The 23,297-nt window shown below is 54.8% G+C and overlaps 1 pseudogene; it reads right to left on the bottom strand.

Moving 5' to 3' along the window:
- Positions 1-1,106: 1,106 nt before the first annotated feature.
- Positions 1,107-23,297, bottom strand: part of LOC144251653 (ribosome quality control complex subunit TCF25-like) — a 29,281-nt pseudogene continuing 7,090 nt past the window's right edge.

The following is a 23,297-nucleotide window of genomic DNA, read 5'->3' as shown; positions in this document are numbered from 1 at the left end:
TTGAAATTTGGGACTGCGCCTCTTCCTGGCCCCTCTTGGGTCAGAAGATCAGCACTGTGAAGGGGGCCCAGGAGAGAACTGGCACAGCACACAACCCCTCAATTTCCTGACCCTTCCAGAACTAGACAGGATATTCCTCTGTTGGTTACTAGGGACTGAAAAGCATGCTATCCCTGAGCTACATCCCTAGCCCTGACCTCAGCCTCCAGAGTTGCTGGGATTACAGGATTACAGGTGTGGCCAACATGCCTGGCTTGGGTCACATGATCTGTCCCTCCAGTGGTTAGGCACAATGGCTCTGAGGCTCTGGTGTGCCCTGGCTGTGTGGCCAGCTGTGAGCCAACCTGGGGGTCTTATTGGAGCTCCCAGTTATCCCCAGAACAAATGTCCATTAACCTGTCCTATACCCACCAATCTGCCCTCAACAACTTTCTTCCTAAACTTGCTTTTTGGGCTTCTCCTTCACCTCCGGACACTGCTCCTGAAGCTTCCAAGCTTCCTTCCTTCTCTCCCTGTCTCCTCCCCTCCCTCCTGCCTTCCTTCCCTCCTGTGCTGGGGATAGGGTCTGGAGCCTTGTACATGCCAGCCCAGTGCTCTACCCCTCAGCTGCGTCTCAGCCCTCCAGTTTCCTAATACAGTACCGGGCTGGGGCTGTAGCTCCAAGGTAGAATGTGTGCTCAGAAAGTTCAAAACTCGCAAGTTTGGAGAGGCTGCAGTGTCCAGCTGAGGGACCCCACACACACATTATCCCCAACTGCTCGAAAAGAACTGGGCTGTGGCCTGAAGGCCAGCCATGTAGACATCTCTTCTCAATACAAGCCTGGAGATCCCACACCACCAGGGATCCCCCTGGAGCCCTGTGTTCCAGATTCTGGTGTGGGCTGCACATGGGCCAGGGCTGGCTCTGGACTCCTGAGTGCTGAGGTGGAGTTGAGTGTTGGAGGAGGAGCCCCCGCAGCAGGGAAGAAACCCATCCATGTTTGCAGGGAACAGAAGACACGGCAGACGGTACATTCAGCACTTCTACTTCAGGGGACTGGTCAATCCAGACCATAACAGAATCAGGAACATAATTGCACAGCGCTGGGTGCAGCAGCCTAAGTGGCTCAGTCCCAGTCCCCCTCCCCCTCGGGGTTGTCCTCCCGCGGCGCCTCCAGGTCGTTGAAGTGGAAGTTGGCCATCATGTCTCGCATGGCCAGCATCAACCGGTTCAAGCCTTGGTTATGGTTCAGACCCCCAGGCACTCCTTCCTCTGGCCTCTCCCCCTGCAGCAGTGAGACATGTCTGAGCAGGGCCTCTCTGTGCTGGGACTGGGGACCTGGGGCCCAAGCAGGGAGATGCGTCATCAAGCCCGGGGTGGCCTACACCCCAGCACGGGACCTGGACCCTCCTCAGGTGCCTGTCGAGGACATGAAGCTCTGAAAAACCAAAGGCACATGTCTACCCAGGCCAGTGCGAGTTAGGGGGCCGAGCAGCCCTGCAGCTCCCAGGAGCTGTCGGCCCCGCTCCTGCACTGCCCAGCATGGTGCTGACGCTGGACATCTGCATGCAGACGACTGGCTTGAACCACTCAGCACAGAAGCTGAGACATGCCCAACCTACCTCCACAGTGTAATTTGGCAACAGTGACCGGAAGAAGAGGGCAACTGTGTTTCCATGGCTGACAGGACTTAACCTGAAACAGGAAGTCAAGAGAAGTCATAAAACAAAGCTAGACTCCACTTGACTCCTCCCAAGGCAGGTCAGGGTCCGGCTTGGGGTGGGGCCATGGACACCCAAGGACAACTGGGAAGGAAAGGAAGGGGCCCGGAGGTGGCTCTTCAAGGAGCCTAGTCTGTGAAATGACCACACCCAGGCTGTCCTCTGCCATGGCACAGGCCTTGTTTCCAAGAAGAACTGCAGTCTCACTGGGCATGGTGGCCATGCCTGTGCCAGCGACTTGGGAAGCTGAGGTAGGCGGATCATGAGTTCAAAGCCAACCTGGGCAAATCAGCAAGATGGCCCCAACATTTAAAAAAGTGCTGGGGCTGTAGCTCAGGGGTAGAGCACCCAGGTTCAATCTCCAGCACCACAAAACAGTAAAGGGCTGCAGGTGCACACCTCCTTCAGCACCAGGACAGCAGAGAACAGAGCCACAGGCAGGGGATGCCATGGCCACTGTCTGCTGGATGCCAGGGCCACACCCATGCTCTGAGGAGGAGAAAGTCCATGTGGGCAGAGAGCAGAGCAAGGTGCCTCTCTACCGCTGACCAACGACCTCCTCCTGAGCTACTGGGGAGCTTGACACAATGGGCTTCACTGTGAACACACAGTCTCATTATAACTTCTACAAAGTTGGTGGGGAAAGGTGGGGCTGGAAGGCAGCCTGCCTTAAAAGGGAGGGCCGCCAGCAGCTCTGGGGCTTACCCCAGACAAGCAGCTCCTCAGCACATTTTTCCCCTGCCAGGATGGAACCCAGGTCACACATACTAGGCAAGTGCTCTGCCACTGAGCTAAACCCTGGACCTTTTGATTTTGAGAAAGGGTCTTGCTAAGCTGTTGGCCTTGAACTTGTGATCCTCCTGGTCTCAGCCCTGAGTATCTGAGATTATAGGTGTGGCTCTAACACCAGAAGTAAAGGTGAAAGGGCTCTTGTTGGCTCTGAAAGCTGCCCACACTCCAGGGGCAGCCTGTAGGCGGGCTCTGATGTGTTTCTTTGTCACTTTCTGTCCCACCAACCCACTCTCCTTGCCCAGCCTCATGGGCCTTCTTGCTCCCTTCCTGCTGCTCTGGGTATCTCTCAGTACACTTTGGACCTTACCCTTATCTCTAGGTTCTACAATTCTCATCTGTTCCTACCACGGCAGCTGACCACAGGCAGAGTGGCTTCTTATTCTGCTTCTCACTGCGTTTGTAGTATCTGCTACAAAATCTGGAAAGAAACGCTCAGAGTTGGGTGGATATGTGCAAAGGCAGCTGTGTCCTGAGTGTCACTGCTGCTCCCTCTTCCCTGTGCCTGACCCCTGGCCTTCTGGGCTGCCTTCGGTGGGCATCGAGCCCCGGGGAGCCCCGAGGCACTGACCTGGGTCTGCACAAGCACAGTGGGGGTGAGGGCATTACCTCTCTGGTCTGACGTAGGAGTAGATGTTGTCCAGGGGAGGCAGAGGGTCAAACCCTATCACAGACTATGTGGTCACATCCTTTAGAAAGGGGAGAAACGGTGATGCTAGAGCCTTCTGGGGCAGGTCACTCAACAGAGAAGGGGAATGGGCTTGGCTTTCTGACCCTGGGCAGGGGCATGGTGGGAAAGGTCAAGCACACAGGAAGTGCCCACGCATGCCATGATCAAACTCACTGTGGTGCCCAAGCCACACAGCATGGGCTGAACCACGTGTCACACAAAGCCGGCACAGCCCTGTCCGGCCTCTCTACCCTCTCCCGCCAGCACCACGCTGTCACTACTCATCAGAACAAGCCTTCCTGGCCAGAAGAGGTTGGAAGTGCTATCCTGAGGATCAGCAGAGCAGCTTAGGTAAATTAGTGGTGTCGAGGGCCCCAAGGTACCCCCTGTCCTGGCCGCCCTGACCTGCCTCTTCCTACGCACCTGTGGTGCCCTTGAGGTTTCCCCACAGCAGCAGCCTGCTCTCAGCAGTGTTGCATGCAGGCCTGGCCACCAGCAAGGCACATGGGGCCAAGACCATGGGTGTAGCAGCTCCTGGATTGACCAGCACCCCAGTAGGCTGAGGGAAGGTACTCATGCCCCCTTTGGCCTCACCCGCCCTCCTGCCTGTGGGCTACCAGGAGCAGGAGGGGAACAGTCACACAGCCCACCATCACGCCCTCCTCCTTACCTGGGGAAGCGCAGCAACAGCCTCCCTGATCTCCGAGAGGATCACATGGCGATGGATGTTTCTGGGTGCATGCTGGTAGAGCATCTGAGGCCTGAGGCCAGGGCAAACAGCATCAGATTAACCAGTGCCCACCCTGAAAACTGCTAAGCCCTTCCTCCCTGGCAGGTCTCCATCTCCCAAGGATGTCCAGCTTCACCCCGAGACGGCCAGGCAGTCAGTCCATGGTGTGCTGAGTGAGTCTCTGAAGAACCCGAGTGTCACTACAGCTGCAGCATAGGGCCTGCCCCTGCTGGACACAGTGGGGCGGAGAAGTTGCACAGGGAGCAGAACGTGCTCCTGCCCATTGAAACATCCCCTCTAGTGTGGAGAACAGATGAGTGCACAGTGAATACTGGCTGTGAGGGCTAGGGTGCCAGGGCCCCCACTCTCCCATCATTTCTTCAATTTTACTTCCACAGCAAAGGGCTACCTCTGGGCAGTTAGGGGAGACTACTGGCCAGCACAGATCACAGAGTCCTCACTGTACCAGCCAGCCTGGCCACAGCAGTCCCAGACCACAATGCTAACAGGGCCAAAGGCCAGACCATGGGTGGGAGTGGGCCAGGGATGCTGCTTGCTGCTATCTCTGCCAGCAGGTGTGAGCCTGGCACCTGCTATAGCAGATGTGAGAACCAGGCGCATAGCAGTAGGCAGGACAGAATATGGGCAGACCCATGCCACACCTAAAATCCCACCTGGACAGTGGTAGCAGCCTTGGGGTCTACTAGCTCACCCACAGGAGAGCAGGACTATGCCAGCGGCAGCAGACATGAAACCACTCTGGCCCACAGCATCTAACATCAGAGGGTGCCCAGAGAGGGCAGGAGGGGCTGACCTGCACGAATACCCAGCATCTCACCTGTTCACACAAGCCTCCACAGCGGGGTCCCCAGAGTCCACTGCCTGAAGAAACACACAGACATTTTCCTCCAGCCAGCTCATGGTGGCAGGCTTTTTCCAGAGGAAGTGCGACCTCCCGAGGTACAGACTCACCAGCTGGGTCAGGGCAGGGGGCTGGCTGTGGGAGCAAGGCCTGGGTCAGGGATGGGGGGCTGGCTGTGGGAGCAAGGCCAGGGTCAGGGATGGGGAGCTGGGTGTGGGAACAAGGCCATGGTCAGGGAAGGGGACTGGCTGTGGGAGCAAGACCTGGGGCAGGGATGGGGAGCTGGGTGGAGCAAGGCCACGGTCAGAGATGGGGGGCTGGCTTTGGGAGCAAGCCTGTGTTAGGGATGGGGAGCTCGGTAGAGCAAGGCCTGGGTCAGGGATGGGGGGCTGGCTCTGGGAGCAAGACCTAGGTCAGGGATGAGGAGCTGGGTGGAGCAAGGCCAGGGTCAGGAATGGGGGCTGGGGGAGCAAGGCCTGGGTCAGGGATGGGGGACTGGCTTTGGGAGCAAGGCCAGGGTCAGGGATAGGGAGCTGGGTGGAGCAAGGCCAAGGTCACGGATGGGGAGCTGGCTGTGGGGGCAAGGCCAAGTTCAGGGATGGGGGGCTAGGTGGAGCAAGGCCAAGGTCAGGGATGGGGAGTGGGGTGTGGGAACTAGGCCATGGTCATGGCAGGGAACTGGCTGTGGGAGCAAGACCTGGGTCAGGGATGGGAGCTGGGTGGAGCAAGGCCAAGGTCAGGGATGGGGAGCTGGGTGGAGTAAGGCCTGGGTCAGGGATGGGGGGCTGTCTCTGGGAGCAAGACCTGGGTCAGGGATGGGGAGCTGGGTGGAGTAAGGCCTGGGTCAGGGATGGGGAACAGGCTGTGGGAGCAAGGCCAGGGTCAGGGATTGGGGACTGGCTGTGGGAGCAAGGCCAGGGTCAGGGATGGGGAGCTGGGTGGAGCAAGGCCAAGGTCAGGGATGGGGAGCTGGGTGTGGGAGCAAGGCCTGGGTCAGGGATGGGGAGCGGGGTGGAGCAAGTCCTGGGTCAGGGATGGGGGACTGGCTGTGGGAGCAAGGCCAGGGTCAGGGATGGAGAGCTGGGTGGAGCAAGGTCTGGGTCAGGGATGGGGGACTGGCTGTGGGAACAAGGCTTGGGTCAGGGATTGGGGGCTGGCTGTGGGATCAAGGCCTGGGTCAGGGATGGGAGCTGGGTGGAGCAAGGCCAAGGTCAGGGATGGGGAGCTTGCTGTGGGAGCAAGCCTGGGTCAGCGATGGGGAGCTGGGTGGAGCAAGGCTTGGGTCAGGGATTGGGGGCTGGCTGTGGGATCAATGCCTGGGTCAGGGATGGGGAGCTGGGTGGAGCAAGGCCTGGGTCAGGGATGGGGGGCTGGCTCTGGGAGCAAGACCTGGGTCAGGGATGGGGAGCTGGGTGGAGCAAGGCCAGGGTCAGGGATGGAGAGCTGGGTGGAACAAGGTCTGGGTCAGGGATGGGGGACTGGCTGTGGGAACAAGGCTTGGGTCAGGGATTGGGGGCTGGCTGTGGGATCAAGGCCTGGGTCAGGGATGGGAGCTGGGTGGAGCAAGGCCAAGGTCAGGGATGGGGAGCTGGGTGGAGCAAGGCCAGGGTCAGGGATGGGGAGCTGGCTGTGGGAGCAAGCCTGGGTCAGCGATGGGGAGCTGGGTGGAGCAAGGCTTGGGTCAGGGATTGGGGGCTGGCTGTGGGATCAATGCCTGGGTCAGGGATGGGGAGCTGGGTGGAGCAAGGCCAAGGTCAGAGATGGGGGGCTGGCTTTGGGATCAAGCCTGTGTCAGGGATGGGGAGCTGGGTGGAGCAAGGCCTGGGTCAGGGATGGGGGGCTGTCTCTGGGAGCAAGACCTGGGTCAGGGATGGGGAGCTGGGTGGAGCAAGGCCAGGGTCAGGGATGGGGAGCTGGGTGGAGCAAGGCCAAGGTCAGGAATGGGGAGCTGGCTGTGGGAGCAAGGCCAGGGTCAGGGATGGGGGGCTGGGTGGAGCAAGGCCAAGGTCAGGGATGGGAGCTGGGTGTGGGAAGTAGGCCATGGTCATGGTAGGGGACTGGCTGTGGGAGCAAGACCTGGGTCAGTGATGGGAGCTGGGTGGAGCAAGGGCAGGGTCATGGATGGGGAGCTGGGTGGAGCAAGGCCTGGGTCAGGGATGGGGGACTGGCTGTGGGAGCAAGGCCAGGGTCAGGGATGGGTGACTGGTTTTGGGAGCAAGGCCAGGGTCAGGGATGGGGAGCTGGGTTGAGCAAGGCCAAGGTCAGGGATGGGGAGCTGTGTGTGGGAGCAATGCCTGTGTCAGAGATGGGGAGCTGGGTAGAGCAAGTCCTGGGTCAGGGATAGGGTACTGGCTGTGGGTGCAAGGCCATGGTCAGGGCAGGGGAGTGGCTGTGGGAGCAATACGTGGGTCAGGGATGGGAGCTGGGTGGAGCAAGGCCTGGGTCAGTGATTGGGGACTGGCTGGGGTACAAGGCCTGGGTCAGACATGGGGGGCTGGGTGGAGCAAGGCCAGGGTAGGGATTGGGAGCTGGCTGTGGGAATATGGCCAGGGTCAGGGCAGGGGCCTGGCTGTGGGAACAAGGCCTGGGTCAGGGATGAGGAGCTGGGTGGAGCAAGGCCAAGGTCAGGGATGGGGAGCTGGGTGGATCAAGACCTGGGTCAGGGATGGGGAACTGGGTGGAGCAAGGCCAGGGTCAGGGATGCGGAGCTGGCTGTGGGAGCAAGCCTGGGTCAGTGATGGGGGGCTGGCTGTGGAGCAAGGCCTGGGTCAGGCATGGGGGGCTGGCTGTGGAGCAAGGCCTGGGTCAGGGATGGGGAGCTTGCTGTGGGAGAAAGGCTTGGGTCAGGGATGGTGGGCTGGCTGTGGGAATAAGGCCAGGATCAGGGATGGGGAGCTGGGTGGAGCAAGGCCAGGGTCAGGGATGGGGAGCTGGGTGGAGCCAGGCCTGGGTCAGGGATGGGGGACTGGCTGTGGGAGCAAGGCCCGGGTTAGGGATGGAGAGCTGTGTGGAGCAAGGCCTGGGTCAGGGATGGGGAGCTGGCTGTGGGAACAAGGCCTGGGTCAGGGATTGCAAGCTAGGTGGAGCAAGGCCAAGGTCAGGGATGGGGAGCTGTGTGGAGCAAGGCCAGGGTCAGGGATGGGGTGTTGGCTGTGGGAATAAGGCCAGGGTCAGGGATGGGGGACTGGCTGTGGGAGCAAGGCCATGGTCAGAGATGGGGAGTTGGGTGGAGCACGGCCAGGGTCAGGGATGGGGAGCTGGGTAGAGCAAGGCCAGTGTCAGGGCAGTGGGCTGGCTGTAGGAGTAAGGCCAAGGTCAGGGATAGGGAGCTGGCTGTGGGAGCAAGGTCAGCTTGTAGGATGGGCGCTAGCTTTGGGAGCAAAGCCTGGGTCAGGGTGGGACCTGACTGTGGGAGCAAAGCCTGTGAGCAGATCCCCTAGCAGGACCTTCTTTAGCAAAAAGAGGCTGTCTCTCAGCTACTGATGGACAGTTCACCTCCTGAAGGGAGGGCATACAGGTCTGCGACTTCGAATTGGTGCTGTCTGTGCTCCTCAGCTGACTGAGTTGCTCAGTGTACATGTGTGTCTGCAGAGAGCAAGTGCAGAGGACGAAGGCTGGCTAGGGGACGGGGATTCTGGGGTGGACCCCCATAACATGTTTTTCTTTCATTTATGTTTTCTTTTTATTTCTGGTACTGGGGATTGAGCCCAGGGGTACTCTATCACTAAGCCACATCCCCAGCCTTTTTATTTTTCATATCTTATATATTTTTAGTTCTAAATGGACACAATATCTTTATTTTATTATTATTTTTATGTGGAACTGAGGATCAAACCCAGTGCCTCACAAGTTAAAGGCAAGTGCTCCACCACTGAACCACAACTCCAGCCCCCTTTACTTTTTACTTTGAGACAGGGTCTCGCTGAGTTGTTGAGGCTGGATCCCCCTCCTCAGCCTCCAGAGTTGCTGGGCTCATAGGCTGTGCTACTACACCTGGATGTCTCCTCTGTATTTTTTATGAGAAACATGAAAAAGGTGATATGTGCCAATGCAGAACGTGGAACATACCAGCAACGAGAGCCCCTCTGCCCACAGCCAGTGCCTGTGGGTCATGCTGTCTGACCTTAAGCCCTGCTGCCCACTCCTGTCAAAAGGCATCTAGTGAACCTCATGTCTTAGGCCAGAGGCCATTTACTTGACCCACCAGTGTTTCTCTTCAGACGTAAGGTGACCCATATGTGGACACAGACTCCAGGCCTTCCTTAGGGGACAGTAACCAACATCCCCAGGGGTTTCCTGTCTCCGAGATTGCCACCAGGCTGAAGCAGGTTTCCAGGAGACAGAGCCACACACACACCCTGACCCTGCGGTGCAGAGCGTACCTGCCACCCCTCCACTGCCCTGAGGATAAGCGAGGGCCCCCAGGAGGCGACGAGGATGCCCACCAGGAGTTATCCCAGCAGGGCACCAAGGCTCTACCTTATCTCAGCATCTGGTCCAAAGAAGCGGTGATTGGAGATGGTGGCATCGGTCCGCACACTGCAGTACTCGAGCAAGGGCATGAGGACTGCAGGAGGAAGCAGAGGCTCAGGTGCTCAGTGGCCAGGACAAGGACCTGGGGCCCTGTGGGCCCTGATCACAGACACGACTGGACTCGTGACGTCACAGAGGCTGCAAGGCCACGGGGTCCTTGAGTCTGACCAGCGTTCTGAGCTGCTGCAGGGGGAGTGGCTGAGGATGGGGGTCCACAAAGGATGAGCAGGTACCTATGCACCCTGGAGGCAGACCCTTGTACTCCAAGTGCCCTTCCACATCTCAGGGAGACTTGCCATCACCCTTCAAGCATGAGCAACAGACCCTAGGACAGACTGGTGGGAGTGGGGTCGGCCAGTGCCCTGGAGGAGGTGACCCCACAGGGCCCCATGGTAAGGACAGTGGCCAACACATGGTCACGGGCTCTGGGTGTCCAGTCCTCTGGGTCAGGGCCTCTCCAGCTCTAGTACTGTCCCCATGCAGTACTCTCCGGCTGAGTAGGCAGGGCTTCCCTACACTGCCCACATGCGGAGACCATGCCAGAGGCAGCTGCTGGGAAAGCCGGCCTACCAACTGCCTCCCAGGGACAAGCCGCAGTAGGGTCTCTCCTGAGGGATAGCCATGGCAGCTCTGTTATTCAACGTGGGCCCTGTGGCCCTGTGTCCCCCCACCTCGGCTGGCCTATCGAGGGCTCCCAGTTGCATCGAACCCGAGGGGGACAGAGGTGGCTGCTGGGATGATGGGCTGAGCCCTGAGTTGGTGAGCTGGCTCTGCTCCTGACAGGGAGCTCTGGACACTGCAGGTGGGTCTGCTTGTGCTCGCGTCCACCCAGTGCTGGGGCCTCTCCATGGCTTCGTCAGAGCCAACAAAGCAGTGCTGACTCTGGGACTTCCCCTCAGAGGGGCAGTCACCGAGTGTGTGCACACCTCTGTCACAAACACTCATACCCTCAAGCGCAAGGACGGCCTCCTCTAGAGGGTCACTTCCTGCGTGCTTGTGGAGAAGGTTCGCCACCCGTCGCCTGAGTAGGCAGCAGCCCCCTGGGCCTGCCCTGGGTTCAGATAGAGGCCTAGTGTGTGGGGGGGCACCCTGGAAATGCAGGGCCATACCACACACTGCCTCTGGATCAGGTCCAGGCCCCGCTCAACCCTCTGCTGCTGTTTCTCTCCCTAACACTAAACACCAATGTGCATACCCTGTATCTCTCTCCTGCCCTGTAACTAACAGCAAAGTTAGTGGACACACAGTTTGTCCCTCACCCAAGGCCCCCTCCCACCTGGCTGGCATGCAGTTGGCCCGCTGAGGTGGATAATCAGCTAACTGCAACATCAGCAGTTTTTAGGCCGGCTGGAGAACACATCTTTCTTCAAGCACAAGGCAGGGCTGGGACCAGGTCTCCACCCTCAGGAAGAACCACTGCACAGGCCAGCGTGGTACCTACCTCCAGGGAACATGGTGTGTGCCTGCTGGATCAAGAGGGAGGCCTTCTCTCTGGCAGAGCTGAGCTCATGCTGGGGGAGGTCTGTCTGCTGACTCAACAGGAAGTATGCCAATGCAACCGAGAAGGCAAAATTTGGGAGCTGCGACAGGTTCCGATGAGCCTACAAGGGAGCGAGAGGCCAGGTGAGGGGCCTGCCCTCTGTCAGGACCAGGTGCACCACAGTGAGCTGACAAAGCGGGCCACCCCCACACCTGGATGGAGGACTTGCTCCACCTGGGGGTCTTCAATGTGCAGAAGGGCAACGTCAGTGGGAAAAGAGCTCTGTTGAGCCCCTCAGGCTCAGCACTGTGGGGGACAGGAGCGACTCCCTCTCCCCACACAGCAGGGTCCAGAGTGAAGGCAGCCAAGCTATGACTGCCCCCACCTAGAGGGCCACTACCCTCTTCAAACATTTCCCTGCCTTTCTCTATGTGCGATGTAACAGACATGATCTACTCCATGCTTTTCCATTAACAGGGAATGCTCATCTCCACAGAGTTCTGTAATCTTATAAACCACCACAAACATTCCTCTGTGGCTGGTTCTGGGGACCCCGTGGGTTTTTTATAGCCATTCTCCTGAGCTCCTGGAATCTATGTAAACTAGATCCCTGGAAGTGAGACTTCTTGGCCAACTGTATAAAGAGTTATGTGATTTTAAATGATTTACCTGTTTTCCATTACTTATTTTTTATGAAAAATGTTTTTCTTTATTCACGAAAAATATGTACTGTGAAAGGTTCAAGCAGAAAAGTAGAACAAGTAGAGGTGCCTCCCCCTCCGCCCCTCCTAGGCCTGAGCCCCCTCTGGACAAGCTCTGTTCAGCTGTTTGTCCCACTCAGTTTGCAGCGGCTACACTAAAGCGAGAGGTGAGACTGATCTTCACACGTGGAGCCTGACCCAACACACCTACACTGCTGCTTCGACTTGTGTGCACACCCCACCTGTAGCAAGATAGTGCATGCTCTCTAGCACTCAGTGAAGCCCAAGACAAATCCCACTCTCCTGGGTCTGGGGCCCCAGGATGGCAGGTAGCATTTATGTGCAACTCTGACCTGGAACATGTAACCAATCGTGACTACCCAGACTGTCGTCCCCACACTCGGGACCTAGGGTCCCTGTCAGCCCTGCATCACAACCTCCCTCACTGAGTGGCTGTCCCTTTCTGTGCCTAGCATGCCCAGCTCTGTGGTCTGCCTGACTGTCCATTACTAAGCACCATCTCTACACGCACACTTGGTGCAGTTGTGTGCTCATCTTGGGGTTCTGATGCAAGGCTGCTTCCCTCTGGGAAGACCTGATTCTGCTCAACAGCAGAGATGAGGGAGACTAAAGGGCAGGATGTCCCTGGAACCCACCCTGGCTCTGCTTCATGGCCTCACTATGGCTACTAGTCACACTGCAAGCGCACACCTACCTCCCACTCCTGGAAGAGTCGGATCAAGTACTCATAGTTCCGGGCCCGCAAGGCCAGGTGGTCGACAAGCAGCAGCATGCACAGCGAGTCCTCGCCTGGCTCAAGGCTTCACAGGCAACACAGTGAGGGAAGAACAAAGAGAGCAAGGAAAATGTCAGGGCCCAGGGTCTCTGCAGCCCAGAAGCCCCTGCTGGTGAGGACTGGCAGGAGTGGGATCCCTGGTGGACACTCACCTCAGGATGAGCTTGCAGAACTCCAGTGCGGTGCACGGGCAGCCACGCTTCTCCAGGAAGCTCATCTGCTTGTAGAGGGCAAGGTAGAAGCTCCTACATCCAAAAAGGTCCATGTGAGTTCAAGTGGCAGCAAACAGCAGAGCAGCCTCTGAGGGCCACCTGGCTCCATGCCAGTGTCCAGGTCCTCATACGAGTCTGCGAATGCATTTTGTGTCTGGGGAGAAGCTTTGTGTGTGCCTGAAGAGCTGAACACACACCAATGTACTGAAAGTTTTTTAAAAATTTTTGTTGTTGGGGCTGAGATTGTGGCTCAGCTGTAGAGCGCTCACCTAGCACAGGCGGGACCCGGGTTCGATCCTCAGCACCACATAAAAAAAAAGGCCCTGTGTTGTGTCCATCTACACCTAAAAAATAAATATTTAAAAAAAAGGGTTTAAAACAATTTTGTTGTTGTTGTAGATGGACAGAATATTTTTTATTTTATTTATTTTTATGTGGTGCTGCTGAAGATCAAACCAGTGCTTCTCATGTGCTAGGCAAGAGCTCTGCCACTGAGCTACAGCCTCAGCTTCCTGAAAACCAAGCTTTTTGAAATCATTATCTTGCTTTTGGTTTGCTACTTGTTATTCAAGGGAAATGAGCTAAAAACGGTTATAATTATGATTTTAATTTACCCTCAAATTTCAATGGCGCTACTGTTGGGTACATAAAGCTGTGTGACTTTAGTCATCCTGTGGACTTATTTTTAGAACTGAGAGTTTACTAGAAAAAGAAACCAGTGGAGAAAGTCTAGACAGAGTGCCCGGTGCAGCCAAGTTGCTGCACTGAGACAGGGCATGGTGGCCATAAGGTGGGGGCCATGCCACAGCCAAGCAGTGCTGCCCAGAGCAGAAAGAATTCACACAGGACAGCAGGGAGACTGCTGCGGTCATACAGGCTTGCCTCGGGGCTGATGCCAGAGGTGGTCAGCACAGAAATGTCATAAAGCAGAGCATAGACCCAGATCTGCTCTGTCAGGCTGAATCTGACTTAAGCATCACTGATTTAAGAATCAAGACACAGGCCTGTGAGGCCTGCAGAAGTATCCCAGGCCCACAGGGAGGGCTGCCCTCAGGAGAGGCAGCTCACCTGTTCTCGGGTCTGCGGTAGTCCAGCTGGTGTGTCCCACTGGTGAGACTGAACAGGGGGTGGAAGGCACACTCCATGCTGTACAGCGCTCGCTCTGTGGGCAGCAATACAGAGGCAGGAGTCAGCCACAGTAGGTGCCTGCAACTCCCAAGACCCCAAACAAGCGAAGCACTGGAAAGAAGGGGTCACAGAATTGGGACCCTGCAATGGGACCTCCTAGGTTTCCCTGGTGCCACGGCATTAATTGCAGCCACAGAACTTGTGAGCCTGAATGAAAAACGCCCTCGACACCATGGGGTGCAACTGCCACATGTCCTGTTCATGCCCAGTCCTCAGGTGATACAAACACAGCCCAGAAACCCACACCAGCGTGCGCGCAGACACGGAAGATCAACCAGAACCACCAACTGATGACGGATTCGCCAACCACATCTGTCCAAAGGGGGAGTACTACCCATCCAAGAGCACACGCAAACCTGGGTCACACCACACATGGGGCACACAACCATGGGCAGAGTCCACGCACAGTGCTTCCACTGAATGGCTCCCCACACAGGTAGGGCCATGGAGAGTCTGACCAGAAGTCAGGGGTTCTGGGGCCTGAGGGAAGATAGAAGATGGCAGGCTGTTTTCCTGGAATGGACTGCAGTGATGGCTGCCCAGTTCCGGGACACACTAAACCAGGCATGACACACCTTCCACAAAGTGCTACATGACACCGTCCTGCCACCTGCATCTGCTCTAGTGGCGAGAACAGGCAGGCTGCACTGCCTACTGGGTCTTACCTATGAGGTCTCATGCCATCTCCTGATCCTCTTGAAAGCGGCAGGCATCACTGAGCTGCAGGAATGAGACCACATGGTAGGGGCTTGTCTGGAGCAGAACCTACCAGAAAAGAAGGGCAGCTCTGGAGGAAGGTCACAGGCAGGGACCCACAGGACACCCCTGCAGTCCACCAGACCTGTGCACACCAGGAGACATGATCACCAGGTGACAGACGAAATTCCCTTTGGACTCCAGGTGTGCACTGCTATTACCCAGCCAAGGCCTGGACCTGGCTCCAGGTGGGAACTGGAGACACTGCCTGCCCAGTGGGGCTGTATTGGCTCCAAGATCTCAGGACAGAGGACTGAAAGCAAGCAGGTTCCCACCCCCCCCTACGTGGGGGACATGGGGCCAGCAGGATCTACATGCTCCCCCTGCCTCCCCAGTGAGGCCCAAGACAGAGGAAGCACCTGGGAAGGACCATAGTGCCACTACACGCAGCTCCCAGCAGGACAGCACCTGAGTGCCAAGTCTCCTGAGTGCCAAGTCTCCACAGTGCTCCTTGGTTCCGGGGGCCCCACTGCCAGGGGAGCAGCTGCCCGGGCACTCGCCCTCCACCCACTGGCAGCTGCGGGGCCCACGCACCACAATGTTGTTTGGCTCCATGGACTCCACGGCCACCAGGAACTTGTGCTGTGCCTGCTGGTACTCCTCACTGTGTTCAAACGCAAAGAAAGAAAGGCCTTTTTTCGATTCCAACGGCCGCATAGACAGACCTGGCAGGTGAGAGTGCACAGAGAGGGTGTGCTGGAGGCCAGGACATGGCGCCTCTACAGAGCACAGTAGCCCCAACAGTCTCCCTTGTGCTGTTCTCAGAAAGGACTCTGTGATACCAACCCACTCGATCTGAGGGGTCTCACAGGTCACCCAGGCCTGGGGCTGGGCTGCCTCTGGGCCAGAGGCTGACATCTGGGGACTCTCTCAGAACACCTGGGCCTGCTTCCCACTACTTGCTTGGGCTGTCCAAGGAGCTGGCCTCCGTCTGCTTTCCACAAAGACTCACTTCTCTATAGAATTCAGATGAGCTCTGGGAAAGGATGGAGCCGAAGTGGCCCAGGACAACAAACCTCAGGGATGGGAGTATGGAGGTCCATCTGGGTGCCTGATCACATCTGGTTGGGACCAGCAGCCAGGGTGGCTGTGAGGGGCTGGGGCAGGAGGCGTGCAGTGGGCACAGGGCCAGGTCAGAGGCCTTGGCCACGTGTAACCCCTGACCAAATACGGTTCTGCTCCTTTTGTGTGACTGTGTGGAGGGACCATTTCCTCTGGTTAACCTGAAAAACTCAAGTCTGCTAAGACAACCGCTAAATGGCCAGTGGTTCTCATGGGCTTCCCTTGAGCTACTCCCTCCTGAGAGCCCGGCCCAAGGTCCAAGTCCTGCAGATTGAGACAATGAGCCCCTATCTCTACCATGTTCGGGTTCCTTTGCTAGAAGGGCAAGAGGCCTGGTGGGAACAGAAGATACATGAGAGGCATCAGGGTTGATCCTACAAGCACAGGTCTTGAACTCCCAGGCGACCCTCACTGGGAGTCCAAGGGGATTCTTCTAGAATCCCCAACCCCACAGGCACAGCAGGTGAGGTGCGTTGGTTACCACCCTCCACACATGTCCTCCACACACCCATGACCTCTTCTACAGCATGTGCCCCATCAACCTGCAGAGGGCTGTCTGGATGCTTCTCTATGCTATGCAGCCGATGCCCAGAGAGGGCATTCACTTCCTACCCTGCACCTTCTGCATGGCTGTTTTCTTTAAACATAAAACTATCTTACATTATTGATTTTTTAAAATATTTTTAGTTGTAGATGGACACAATACATTTATATTGCTTATTTAGTTTTATGTGGTGTTAGGAATCGAACCCAAGGCCTCATACATGCTAGGCAAGTGCTCTACCACTGAGCTACAACCCCAGCCCCCAAATTATCATAATGTGAAAACAAACTCAAGGGCTGAGGATGCAGCTCAGCAGCAGAGCCCAGCCTGGCATGTGTGGCTTGGAGGGCTCGGGCTCAGTGCCAGCACACACACAAAAAAAAACACTTAAAAATGCAAGCCTCTGTTCAGCTGCTTCCTGTAGCATGGCACCCAGAGGACTAGGCAGACGGCAAGGAAGTTGAGAGCTTCTGCACAGGCCAGGCCAGCTGGGGACATACAAGCTGCTGCACCCTCAGGAACACCATACCTCACACACAGCTGCACATGGTGCTGCAAGGCCCACCCAGAAGGCACTGAGGCCAGCGTGCCAGCCCCCTGCTGCAGGAGTGACAGACTCACCTGGCTTGCTGTACCGTGGCCAGGTGCACTTGGGAGTCGTCAGCCACGTGCACTTGGGGTATACACGCTGCCTCTGTCGCGGCCTGGGGAGGAGGAGACAGGCACAGCTTTACCTCCACGGGCCAGGGGCCAGGCTGGCCACCCAATCCCTCCAGCTCTCCCTGGAGGCAGAGCGGTGGGCAGGGGGCACACAGGGAGGGAGAGCAAAGCACTGCTGCGTGAAGAGGGGACCCCAGCTGCGACCTGTGCAAGCAGCTACCATCAGGTCCAGGGGAACAGGGAGGCCAACAGTCCAGCATGAAGGCAAGAGGGACAAAAAGGAAACAAAAGTGAAACCCTAGAACATGGTGCAGAGCAGGAGCTCAGGGCCACTGAAATTCCCTGAGCAAATGAGCTGCTTCCTGTGGGACACGCTGCACAGGAGGAATGCCTGGCCATGGCCAGAGGCAAATTAGGGAAGTGGACCTGTGACCCACACCCCAGCAATATGACTCCAATCTTTGAAAAGGAAAACATGGAAACAATGAGGAGAACTGAGGAGGAAATTGGCATATTTCTGCAAGGAAGAAGACCGAGAGCAGAGTGTTGAGGGTCCTCAGGCACCCAGCTCCCTGCGACTCTTGTGTGAGCGACAAGTTGAGGGTACCAGGCCCCCTTTGGGCAAGAGTTCTTAGCTGCTGTTAGGGGGTCTGGCTCCCTCGCCAGGTGGCATCTTAGCCAGGCCTGGAAGGGCTGCACCCTGAGCTGAGTGATGGGATGTGGATGTGTGTAGACCAATCTCTAGGCTTTTCAACAGTGCCCTATTTCACTAAAACAAAACAAGGAATAAGGAGCTGGACTACCCAGAACAGGACAAAACAGCATCTTTCTTTTCTCAAAAAGAGACATGAAAACTGTGTGAGAAGAACAAATACACAAAAAGAAAAGCATGGCCAGAGGCTGAGAGGCACAACATGGCACAACTCTGCACACGCAGCAAGCAGTGGAAAGGAAACCACAGGTGCCTGGAAGTCTACAGCATCCTGGGCACAGCCAGGTCTGTCTGAGGTGAGCTGCCAGCCAGAAGTCTAGGGGAGGGGGCAGCCCTGACGGGTGCTGGAGGGAGGGTCAGGAGGAGCACCTTAAGGGTCGCAACACAGGGGGTGTGGAGACAGCACAGACAGGGGGAAGGGAGCAGACCCCATCTGTCTCAGGAGGAAGTCAGATTCCCCCCAAAGATCAGTGTACAGCTATATGGAAACCCTGAATGGTCACCAGGAAGGAGGAACAGAAAGGAGCTAAGGTTTGGTCTCTGAACAACAGGACAAGGGTGGGGGACCAAGAAGGAGGGAACCACAGCTTTTCACTGGACATACTTCAGTAGGACTTAAATTTCTGAAGAAACAAACAACAAAAAAGTGTGCTACTATAAAGGTAGTGAGCTGACCTGGTTACAGACCTGTGGTCCTGGCTGCCTGGGAGGCTGAGGGGGAGGCCCATGCAGACTCATGAGTGTGCGACCAGCCTGGGAAGCACGGAGGGCCTCACCTCAAAAATAGATACATAAAATTGAAATATGTGCAGGGGGCAGCTCAGAGGTGTGTGGCTCGGAGGTGTGTGGCTGTGGGTTCACTCCCTAGCACCACAAAAACTAAAAAACAAATGTAATTATTAACTAATGACTGATAATAACTATAATTTACAAAAATAAGATGATGCAAAAATGTAACACAGGGGCAGGCAGACAGAGCTGGGATGAGCGGCAGAACTCGGCCTGAGCAGCGCAGGTAGTGGCTCATGTAAGTGCTTTTCACAAATAACCCAAAACACACAGAAGTCAGAAACCCATGAGTCCTCAAACACTTAAAAACAAAAATACAAGGCAAAAACTGTTAAACACGAGGAAAGTGGGAACAAACGAAGTCTGAAAACAATCCTTGGCCCACTCATGACCCAACAGACACCAGTCAGACAAGGGCACCACATGCACACCTCACGCAGTTTCAAGGCACTGTGTGGTCGCGGATGTAGCTGAGGACGACTGAGTGCAGGTGGGCCTCGGCGGCACCGTTCCTGGGAGGGCAGCTGGGCAAGGCGCAGGTACTCAAGGAAACCCACAGTGGGCCACTTCTCGGAGGGCTGCATGGATGCAGGGGGCCTGCAGCCAAGGTGTGGACACGCCTATCCTTGGCCTAACAAAGAACCCTGTGCATCAGGCACAGAAGACACCTGGGACTTCGACATGCCAAAGCCAGCACAGCTTCCTCGAGAGGCGTGCAGAAAGGCCTGGGGACATGGCCACAGGTGTCCTCTACACTGCTTCAGAGCTTTAACAAAAAGCATTCAGCTCTATAATCAGAAAACACATACTTAAAAAGACACAAGCTTCCGGATGTTTCGGTACGGAGATGGAGAGTGGAACTCCCACCTCCTACAGAAAGTCCCAGGATGGGCCCTGACTTCCCCTGGAAAAGCCAAGGGACACTCCACTGCCTGCTCACCATCAGCTGACACTGCAGAAGCTGACTAGCCAGGAACGAGTTAGGTGACATAAAACTGATCTCAGAACCCCAACTTTTTGTCATTTTTCCTGCTGGTAGAGAAACAAAATGGATCTGGCTAAAATTTCAGGATTCAAAGTTTAACAGCTTGTAGGACCTTTTTAAAATATGGAGTGCACAGTTGAGAAGGTGTGAAACAGCCTGGCCTCCTGGCGTCTCAGCGACCCGCTCAGGCCCTGGAAGGCTCCATCTGTCCAGTGTGGCTTTCAGTCCTCTCCCCCAGGGTTTCCAATGGCTCCCCCACCCATAAGAAATGAAAGCAGGTAAAAACAGCTTGAGAATGCAGCTACTGTAGGCCTTACCTTTGATCCCCCAGGACCGCTTGAGCACCAAAATACCGTTTCAGTTCTGTGTCTGGATTCAAGTGTCTAGAATGTGGGAAATGTGAGGAAGAAATATTAAGTCAGGCTTTCCTACAATGACTCGAAATTGCAGAAAGCTAAGTAAGAGTCCAGCCAAAGAACAATGACTTGGGGCTTGAAAGGTGATTTCTAGGCCTGCTTTCTTTAAATCTGCCACCTGCAATAGGACCTGACCACTACTGGCCCCATGGGGCACCCAAGGGATGCAGTGGGTCACTGCTAGGAGAGAACCTGGGGTAGGTCTCCCCTGCGGGTCCAGTGTTCATCTGCCAGGCTTCGTACAGGGAGCATGCACCCTGACGCAGAGTGGAGGGCCTCAACGATACAGGAAGATTGCTTGCCAAAGCTGGCAAAGATCAGGTTTCATTAAGCATCCACCAGACCAAGAGATGGGTGATCGTCCAAGGGTGACACTACACTGGTACAGCTCAAAACGCCTCATGAGACATACAAAGGCAAGCTGTTTGGAAGTCCTGAGCTGGGCATGATGGTGCCACACCCGTGTCTACTCAGAGGCCAAGGCAGGAGGACTCCTTGTTAGAGGCTGGTCTCAGCTACTTAGCAAGCCCTAAACAAGCTAACAATACCCAGTCTCAAAATCAAAAATAAAAAGGAGCCAGGTGCAGTGATGCTCGGGTATAATCCTAGCATCCAGGAAGATCGAAAATTTGAGGACCGCCTAGGCAATTTAGTGAGGCCCTAAGCAACTTGGTGAGATCCTGCCTCAGAAAAATAAAAAGGGCTGGGGATATGGCTCAATGGTAAAGCACCCCTGGATTCAATCCTCAGTACCAAAAAAAAAGTCCTTTTGAAACACAGATGTCTTTTCCTTACTTCTTTCTCCTTTTTTCTACTTCCTAAATGTTTAATAATGAACTCTTAACACTTCTAAATAAATAAAGACAGCAAACTGTCCTCTTTCTAAATCACTCCTCCCCGTCAAAATCAGAGGCCAAGGCCATACCTGTGCTCCACATACAGGACATGCTTCCTGGAGCTCAGTGGTGGGGGACTCAGGCGGCTGAGCCCACTGCCATCCTCAATCCTCTCAAAGATGCGGTCAATATCCTCCAACCCACTTTCCTAAAAGCCCATAAGGAACTGTTAATCGCCACACTGGCTTCACTCCAAGTGCTGTGACAACCAATAACAAGGAGTTACTTTGAAAAGTTATTTGGTATGTACTTTCTAAAAGATGATCTAGAGATGTATTATAGGAGGAAGCTCAGAACCATCACTAATCCAGAAGGCCCTGGGAACCATTGGGCCAGAGAGCCACACTTCATGTCTCACAGGTGAGCTCACATCCTCAGGTGAATGGAACTGGGACCTGTGACTCCAACTGAACAGCAACAAAGCTACCACTTCTCTTCAGGACAAACAATGAGACAAGGAGGGTCAAGGCAAGAACGGAAATGTGCTGACTGAGGGGGATCTGGTCTGTGGGCTTCCACACCCAGCACCCCTCATGCACTGGCAGGATGAAGGCTGGGTGAACAGCAACAGGGAGCAGGGCTGGGAAGGGACTCTCCCTGCAGAGGGCAGCTGGGACACGGAGACTAGGAGTAGGCCATGACAACCAAGGAACAAAGGGGCAAATCACAAGCAAAACTGTAGGTGACTCTTCTTTGTCCTTGACCTCTTAGATAGTTATACTCCTGACAGGAAAAAATGAAGACATCAAATAAAATGGTCTTCTCCCAGCACCACCGAGAGGGACACGGCCCAAGGGGCACGGAGGGATTGGGCAGGGGCCAGTCAAGTCTGGTCGCATACCGAGGCTTCTCCTGTAATGTTTTTCTTATTTTTCTGCTTCCTTTTCTTCTTCTGGAGTTTTCCACTTGCATTAGACTAATAAAAATAAGATGTTTTAATCAATGGGGAGAGAAGCAAAATCTTAAAAACTGAGAACCAAAGCAGCAAGCCAGCACCACTTGGAGCACCTGCGGCCCCTCACATCCTTCTGCAGCAGGACCCTGCCCATACCCTCTGCTGTCAGTGTGGCCTCTCTTTCCCACCCTGCCCTGCTGCAGAGCTGGTCCAGGCTGCCTGGGGCGCCCACCTGCCCCTGACTGGGCCAGCTCCTCTGGGCAGCGAGAAGCTCCTCAGGGACGCTTCACCAGAAGTGGTTGCTCCCAGAAGGCACAGAGCTGCCTGGAGCACAGTGGGCAGCAGGCAGGGCAGGGACCTGCATGCAGTACCCCTGGGGCTGCCACTGATCTCAAGGACTTTAGCACAAACTTCATCAGGGTTCCCACGGAATCAGCCAAAGCAAATTCAGAAAATTATACCTCCAAGAAAAAGCCAAAACAGGTGGCACGTGGCAGGATGCCACAGCCCTTCCCTGACATGCCAGCCTCCTTGTTACCATGGGGTCCCCATACCTGCTCCGGGGGTGCAGCCTTGGCCACATTTCCTTCCCGCTTGGTCTCTGGGTTTCCACGCTGAATCCTTCCTTTGTTCCCTGACACTGCAGCATCTGTTAACACACAACCAGACTTCTCTCCGTTCACCACCGGGTCGTCCTCAAGATCCTCAACATTTATCTGGAGAAAAAAGCTGAGGGCATTTCTGCACAGGGGTCACAGTGTTCGTGGCGAAGTAGAGCTGAGCCAGACGTGAAGACGACTTGCCATGCCTGTCACCCCAGAGACTCTATTTGGGAGGCTGAGTCAGGAGGAAGGCAAATTTGAGGCCAGCCTGAGCAACCTCAGTGACAAAGTGAAAAATAGAGGGCTGGGGGTATAGTTTAGTGGTACATCACCCCTGAGTTCAATTCCAATACTTCAAACTAAAAAAAAAGGGGGCGTATAATAAGGATTATAATTTTCTAATATTGTTCTTGTTCATGTTAAAATAATTTTGTCCTCAAGTCTGATGAGGCAATTCTCCTGTCCCAGGCTCTAGAGTTACTGGGGTTACAGGCATGACCACTTTGCCCAGCAGGGAGTTTTGTTCTTGATGCAATCAACATCAAATGACTAATTGTTGTTACCACTCTGGAAAACAGCATGGAGATTCCTCAGAAAATCTGTAGTGATACCACCATTTTACATAGTTATCCCTCTCCTCAGTTTATACCAAAGGACTAAGTTCTATAATGATACAGCCACATCAATGGTGATAGCAATTCAATTCACAATAGCTAAACTATGGAACCAACCTTGGTGCCCTTCAACAGATGAAAGGACAAAGAAAATGTGATTGGTGTATGTATGTATATATATATATATGTATATGTGTATATATATATATATATATATATATATATATACACACACACGCATATGTGTATATGAGTGTATATATATATATATATTTATATATCTATATAAAAATATATACATTTAAATTTCATTGTGTGTGTGTATATATATATATATATATATATATATATATACACATACATGTGTGTGTGTGTGTATATATATATATATATACATATATATATACACACAATGAAATATTAATCAGCTTTAAAAAAGAATAAAATTATGGCATTGCTGATAACTGGACAGAGCTGGAGAATATGATGCTAAGCAAAATAAGCCAATCTCGAAAAACCAAAGCGGAATATTTTCTCTGATATGTGAATGCTAATTCATAGCAAGTGGGAGTGGGGTGGCTAGGAAGACTAGAAGCGCTCTGGATTAGATAGAGGGGAGTAAAAGGAAGGGAGGGGGGATGGAGGTAGGAAGAACAGTAAAATGAATCGGACATTATAACCCTATGTGCACATATGACTACATG

Source organism: Urocitellus parryii, unplaced genomic scaffold (genome assembly GCF_045843805.1).
Source record: "Urocitellus parryii isolate mUroPar1 unplaced genomic scaffold, mUroPar1.hap1 Scaffold_145, whole genome shotgun sequence".
In the NCBI taxonomy this organism is placed as follows: domain Eukaryota; kingdom Metazoa; phylum Chordata; class Mammalia; order Rodentia; family Sciuridae; genus Urocitellus; species Urocitellus parryii.
The sequence above is the reverse complement of the archived record's forward strand: the minus strand, read 5'-3'. Positions and strand labels throughout refer to the sequence as shown.